Genomic DNA, 7,686 nt, shown 5'->3' on the forward strand with positions numbered 1-7,686 from the left:
TAAAGAAGAGAGTATTTTGAAAGCATGTTCAAAGTGCCTATTTCTGGACTATGACCATGGTCAATTGTTTCAACTTATTTTGTCTTAGATTTTGTGCTGTGGGAGAGGCTTTGTTAAAATCCCATTTTTTAAGAACATAAAAAGAACTCTGTTGGGTCTGATGAAAGGTCTATGTTCCCCACATTTTCCCACAAAGTCCAAATGTTTCCCACACATGCGCTACAATGGGTCATAGCCATGAACTTGTTGAATTTTTATTTAGACAATCCGTATTCCTGCTGTCCTGGAGTCCTGCTTGAGGAGACTTACAAATAAGAACAATACCATAAAAAGCATTAAAACATCATACATTACCAATATAAAATGAAAACAAGACATTAAAAACAAGCCAGAGTAATAAAAACAGCATATAACAACCAATGAACATAATTTACATTACAAGGCCTAGCCATCAGAGCTAGTGGCCATTGCTACATCCTGTGGCAGTGGGTTCCAGTGAACTCCTAGTAACCTACTGTAAGGCAAAGTTGATTGTGGTTAAATAGCTACGGGTGAATAAACTGAAACTGAATCCTGACAAGACAGAGGTAATGCTGGTTGTGAAGGTTGAGGTACAAGACCGCAGAAGAGTTCCATTACATTGAATTTCAGAGCTGGGGCTTCTCCAATTGTCCCTTGACAGCTGGTCAAGATGGAGTCCCTAAGTAAAGGATCTGTCGTACAGGGCATGGCTAAGAGCATCTCAGAGCCAAGCTACAAGTGACACCTTACACAGGTTGGACACTTGTCAGCTTCCCTCAAGTTTTGATGGGAAATGTAGGCGTCCTAGTTTTACAGCTTGGCTCTCCATTACAGCTGCAAGACCAGGATGCCTACATTTCCCATCAAAACTTGAGGGAAGCTGACAAGTGTCCAACCTGTGTCAGGCGTCACTTGTAGCTTAGCTCTTACTCATTCTTTGGGGTCAGGGAATATTCATAATCTCCCCTTGCCTATCCTATAGTTACGTGGGTCATCCTTCTTTTCAAAAAGAAAGGATATTGTCTTTGCTCATTCAAACTCTGTATTCCTAGGTGTAACCGTCTAGCTGGGCCCTGAGCTGGTATCTCTTTGTTCTCTCCAGACTGTGTCTTTTGCATTTTTGTAAGGCACCAAATTGCTTTGTGCCTTTAAGATGAGTCAAGCCAGAGCCGGTGTATCAACTAACCATTGCTTCTTCACAACAACCTTGTAGTATAGATCCAATTACAGTGAACTCTGAGTAGAAATTCTGCTGTGCACAGCATTTCTTCAACAGTCTCCTTGAAGAGGTCAAGAAGGCTCCCACACTTCTGTCATTTCGCAAACTGTGTAAAACAAATATTCAGGTGGCCATTTTTGTAAAGGAAGCAGGTCTGTATTATAAGAGAACCTTTCTGGAGAAGTAGAAAAAAGCAAAAGTCCAGTAGTACCTACAAAACTAACAAAATTTGTGGTAGGTTATGAGCTTTCATGAGTCACAGCTCACTTCTTCAGATACAGCTAGAATGTGAGTTCTGGAGAGCACTTATATAAAGGGAACAAGACTGTAGTCAGCTTCACCGTTTGTTGTATGTATTGTCTAGCTTTCACTGCATTGTTTTCTGCTTTTGTAATTACATTTTTGCATTATTTAGGACATCTCATGTCTGACACTTTTTTGCTCTGTTTGTTACTTTTGTCATCCTATGCCTATCTTGTTGTTTGTTGGACATCTCATGCTATTTGAGTGCATTGTTTTACATTGTGTAATCCTCCATGAGGCTCAGAGAGAAAGATGGGCTATAAATAAGGTATATAAATAAAACAAATGCATAACATCACTGAGAAAATGAATAAAGTATACCAGAACAGAACCTCCTTCCATGAGGGGAAGGGATACAGCAATCTTGGGTAACTAGTGCTGGACTTGGATCTGGAAGGCCATGGGTTAAAATTCCCAGTCTGCCATGAAGCTTGAACTTTAGGTCAGCTACTGAGTACCCAGGGAAATGCCCATATAAACTTTTCCTGCCCCTTGCAAGTGGCAGGTCCCTTTAAACTATCAGCTGGCAGAAAGCAGGGGGAGATCCCCCCCCTTGTTGCCTGCCAGCTAATAGTTTAAAGGGACCTGCCGCTTGCAAGTTGCAGGTCCCTTTAAACTGCCCAGCCCCCAGCCCCACACTTACCTTGCCCTGCGGGCCTGCGGCATCCTCCCTCTCCTCCCGCAAGGGGTGGGAAGGCCATTTTTGGCTTCCTCTGCTGCTGCATGGGCCTGCACGGTGGCGGAGGAAGCAAAAAATGGCTTTCCCGTCCTTCAAATGGCCACTGCGGGCCCATGCAGTGGCGGAAGAGGCCAAAATGAGTCTTCCCACCCCTTGCGGGAGGAGGGGGAGGACGCCACGGGCCTGCAGGGCAAGGAAAGTGTGGGGCTGGGGTTTGGGCAGTTTGAAGGGCCCTGCTGCTTGCAAGCAGCAGGTCCCTTTAAACTATCAGCTGGCAGGCAGCGAGGGGGGATCCCCTCCGCCGCCTGCCAGCTGATAGTTTAAAGGGACCTGCCACTTGCAAGGCAGGAAAGGGCCCTTTAAACTGTCAAAGGCCCCTTTCCCTGCCGCTGCTAAGTGGCCAGAACGGGGCATTTAAACTCCACGTACCACGAACCACGGTTCATAAACTTGCCCCAGTTCAGGCGACTTTGTGGTTCCTGGTTCGTGAAAACTCACGAACCACGAACCTCATGGTTCGTTTTTTGTGTGGTTTGTGCCCATCTCTAATTGCGAACCTCCTGGTGATCTTCCAGAATTAGAATTCATCTCCAGACTTCAGAGATCAATTCCCCTGGAGAAAATGGCAGCTTTTAAGGGTAGTCTGTATGGCATTATATCCTGCTGAGGTCCCTCCCCTTCTCCAAACCCCGCCACCTTAGGCTCCACCCGCAAATATCCAGGAATTTCTCAACCCAGAGTTGGTAAACCTATTTCCACCTCAAATGCAAAGGCATTAATGCTGGAAATGCATTGTCCACACAGGAGTTTTGTGCACACTTTCTTCCGACAGTTGCCATCTTCTTTGTCTTGTTTCTCTGCCATGCCACTGGAGGGTTTCATAGAATCACAGGGTTGGAAGGTATCTCCAGGATCATCTAGTCCAATTCCCCAGGGTCTTTTAAAAACATTCGTAATTGCTATAGCATTGTAATGTTATTGCGCTTTAGCAACAGCTCTTTTTTTAAAGCCTTCAAAAAGACTACTTCTGGTACAGTATGGAAAATGGCAGCCATGAGGGGATGGTTGAAAAAAATGGCACCAAAGTGGGCAAGAACGAACGTGCATCTTCCCATCTAGACATTGTGCTAATGCACAGACAGTGTCCTTTCAAAGAACTTTGTAGTAAAGCAAGTTTGAAAGACAGCAAAACAAGGACAGATTGGAACCAGCCAGTGTTTTTTGTTTTTGTTTTTTGAGGCTAATGTGCGGAGAGGCAACTTAGGCATACTATTTCCTTGAAGGAAAGTTGGGGTCAAACAGTAATACCCAGATAACCAGATGCAACAGAAGGTAAAACTCTTTGAATTTTAGTGCTGTAGAAGGAATTGGGGCCAGCGCAGGTGATGTGATAGTATTGTGGGGGTTTGCTGTGTTCAAAATTTTCTCGCAACTGAGACAAAACGGTGGCGGTCTCCTCCCCCCTCCCTTGGTGGTGTTTTGCCAATGTGAACCGCCAGCGTTTGGAATGGCTCTTGTCTTCCCAGCTTCTATGGGTGGATCTGGTGGGGGCAAAGCTGACCAAAGGCACTGGCTCGTTGGTGGCCTCTTGCTCAGTGCCCTGCCGGTGACCTCTCCCCCTTCGTCCTTTGTGGATGTCTGTGGCACCTTACACTGGGAGCTGCTGGGGCTCTTATTGACAGATACAGAAAACCGAACTAGGAGGAAACAAGGCCAGAGAACAGGAGCAGATGGGCGAAGGAGGACAGCCACAGTGAAACGGAATGACTGAAAGGCTTCGGAGGGACAGAGAGGGAGCCTGAGCTGCTGTAGGCCAATGAGAGGGAAAGGGCTGGCCGGGAAGGGGCCGAGGCTCAGGCAGAGGTGGCAGCGGAGGTCTGTCTCTGACAGATGGGTGGACACAAAGGCTGGGCTAGGAGGACAGATGGACGGGCAATAGAGTCCGTCGAAGAGAAGGGATCGGAGTGTAATTAGGTTGGATCCGATTATGACAGACTCGATTAGGGCGATATTACGACCGGAGAGCTTCTGCCGCTCATGGCTTTCGAGGGAACAAAGCCACAGAGAGGCTGGGGGCAAATGGGGACATGAAAAAGGGAGGTTTTTTTAAAAAAATACACACAGATCTGACAGCAGAAACAGCAACAGATTGTAGTGATATCAAGTAGCAAGGCCTTCTGTCGGGGACTGCACACAAACCCCAGGGAAATAAAGTGAAGCAGACAGAAGGCCTAGTGGGGAGAGCAGGGCCTGCTGAGCTGGCCAGGGAGAAGCATGTTGGAGCAGGGAATGTGCAGGCCCTTCTGCGTGTACACACACAAGCAAGCATAATGGTAAATGCAGAGAGCACACAAGCTGTGCAACGCTGCCCTGCTGCACGATCTTACGCATACACCTTTCTCAACATATGTAGTTAACAACCCATGGATTTTAAATATTTATTTATTTATTTAGTCTGCCTTTCTTGTGGAGGCTCAAGGCAGATTACCTCATGAAGTTCAATATAATCAGCTGCTGGGGCATTCAACAAACAGTACAATAGGGTATAAATTGCAGAAATTTGTAAACAAGTAGAAATTGATATATAGCTGAAACTAAACATAAGCCATTTGACATGACATAATAAATGACAGTAACAGCCAGTGCATAGTAGCATGGTCTACAGTCCCTATCCCTTTATCAAAGCCTCTCTTTGAACCATTTTCTTACCGCACAGCCCTATTGCCTGTATGAGAAAGCCCTCCTGAATAATTCGGTTTTGCATAGTTTGCAGAAAGCTAAGCGAGTGGGAGCTTTCCTGATCTCCTCAGGTAGGCCATTCCATAAGATGGGGGCCACCACAGAAAAAGCGAGTGTATGGGAAACTGTTGATTTTGCCTGGAAGTTGGTTGGCACCTGCAGAAGGCCCTTTTCAGATAAGCAAAGCTGCTATGGGAGAGCATAGAGAAGCAGTCTCACAAATATGAGGGACCAAGGCCATGAAGAACTGTGTATGTGATAGCCAAAACCTTGAATTGGACCAGGTGACGGACAGCCAACGGAGTAACTACAAAATGGGAGTGATATGCATGCTCTGCCTAACTCCTGATAATCAACTTGTGGCATTCTGCACCAACTGCAGTCTCTGAGTTGACTCTGAGGGGAGACCTATGTACGGTGCATTACAGTAGTCAAGTCTCGATGATACCACGCCATGTATCTCCAGGTGGCCAGATACGGTGTGTCAAGGTATGGGTCCATCTTTCAGGCTAGACTGAGTTTATGGAAGGCATTTTTTGCAGTTGCATTAACTTCTTTAGCAGCAGAGCTAGGTCCAGTATAACCAGGGCTTTTTTTCTGGGTAAAGAGGTGGTGGAACTCAGGACCGCACAATGATGTCACTTTGGATCAGCTGGAACAAGAGGGGAGTTTTTATAAGTTTTAAATAGCCCTTGGCGAAAATGGTCACATGGCTGGTGGCCCCGCCCCCTGATCTCCAGACAGAGGGGAGTTTAGATTGCGCTCTGCGCCACTGGCGCAGAGGGCAATCTAAACTCCCCTCTGTCTGGAGATCAGGGGGAGGGGCCACCAGCCAAGTGACCGTTTTCAAGAGGTGCCGGAACTCCGTTCTACCAAGTTCCTGCTGAAAAAAAAGCCCTGAGTATAACCCTAGGCTCTTAACTGAGTCTGCAAGGGTCCACTGAACCTCACTGAAATTGGGGGGGGGGTTATAATGTCCTTGAATATTTGCCTTCCCAACCAGCATCACTTCCATCTAGTCTGGGTTCAGTTTCAATTTGTTCATTTTCAGCCAACAAACTACAGCTGACAGGCAGCCATTTAAAACCTCTACTACATCACCAGGGGATTTGGATAGATATAAAGCTGGGGGTGATTTGCATATTGATGACATTCAGTTCCATAGCTGTGATTATTTCTCCTAAAGGCTTTCCATAAGTGTTGAATAACATGGGGATAAGATTGCACCCAGTGGAACTGCAGGAGATCTCCTACTATAGCTGGTCTCCCAAGAACAACCTTTTGAGTCCTTTCCATAAGGAACAATTTAAACCAGTCCAAGGCACACCCTCTGAGACCCACTTCTGCCTCTAAACACTTCAACAGGACGGCATGATTTACGGAGTCAAAGGCTGCAAACAAATCCAGGAGGGACAAACAAGCATGGCCTTTGTCTACCTTCAGATGGAGATCATCCACTAAAGCCACCAGAGCCACCTCTGTCTCCAAAGCCCAGCCTGAAACCAGACTGAAAAGGGTCCAGAGTACCAGAGTTATCTAAGAAGATCTGGATTTGGTCTGCTGCTGCTCTCTCAATCCCTTTGCCCAGAAAGGGAGAATGAAAGACTAATCAATAACTGATCACATCAGTTTGGTGTAGTGGTTAAGCGTGATGGGACTCTAATCTGGAGAACCAGGTTTGATTCCCATCCCCACTCCTCCACTTGAAGCCAGCGGAGTGACCTTGGGTCAGTCACAGCTTCTCGGAGCTCTCTCAGGCCCAGCCACCTCACAGGGTGATTGTCTTGAGGATAATAACAACACACTTTGTAAACTGCTCTGAGTGGGCATTAAGTTGTCCTGAAGGGTGGTATATAAATCAAATGTTATTATTATTTTATCCAGGGATGTTTTTTAAATTCACCAGCAGATAACCACTTCTTCGAGTGGCCAGGGTAAAGTGCCTTAAGTTAGTTACTGATTTATGATAGACATCAAGGGCTCATTTATGCAGTGTTTACATGATTTTAATAACCAAGATGGGCAGGGATACAGTCTACAAGTAATGGCTTTCACAAATTCCATGATCTTATCCATATCCATCTGTGGGTCAAAATGGTCCATATGTGGACAGCGGACATCCAGATCCACATACATTCATGCTTTTTTGTCAGCAAAGAAGTTTGCAAAGGCGTTACAGCTAATTGTGTGTTCCTGAAAGAGTAATGTTTGAGATGCCTTAAATAGTTGGGACAGTCATAAACCAGCTGATGCAGCGGTTGCAGAGAAATAACTTTTCTTTGCCCACATTGGCATATATTGTTCACTGCCTGCAAGGAAAAGTACGGGGAAATTAGTACCTTTCAAATGAAGCGCTAACTTCTCTGGAGCTTCTACTGGGGTTGGAGCTCTTATCCGTACATTATCTGGGCTCAGATGTGAACTAGGCCTGCTGTTTCCAATATGCCTTTGGACATAGCTTGGCAATTGCTGCTGCCGCAGACAAAGTTGGTCAATCAGTTATTTTGTCTTATTTCCACCTACATACACATACTGCTCCCATGTTTTAAGGTAGTTTACAAACGGACAGAATGCAATGGTGAGAAAATCGTACTTGTCTTGGGGTTTTTGATTCTGCCCTCTATGCACTTCGCAACTCCTCCCTCTTTTTGTTTCATCTGAACATTTTGATCAACATAATTTCTCTAGTCGTTCCTCCAAGTAATTAATGAAGATGTCGGACAGT

Source organism: Eublepharis macularius, chromosome 1, assembly GCF_028583425.1.
Source record: "Eublepharis macularius isolate TG4126 chromosome 1, MPM_Emac_v1.0, whole genome shotgun sequence".
Classification (NCBI taxonomy): Eukaryota; Metazoa; Chordata; class Lepidosauria; order Squamata; family Eublepharidae; genus Eublepharis; species Eublepharis macularius.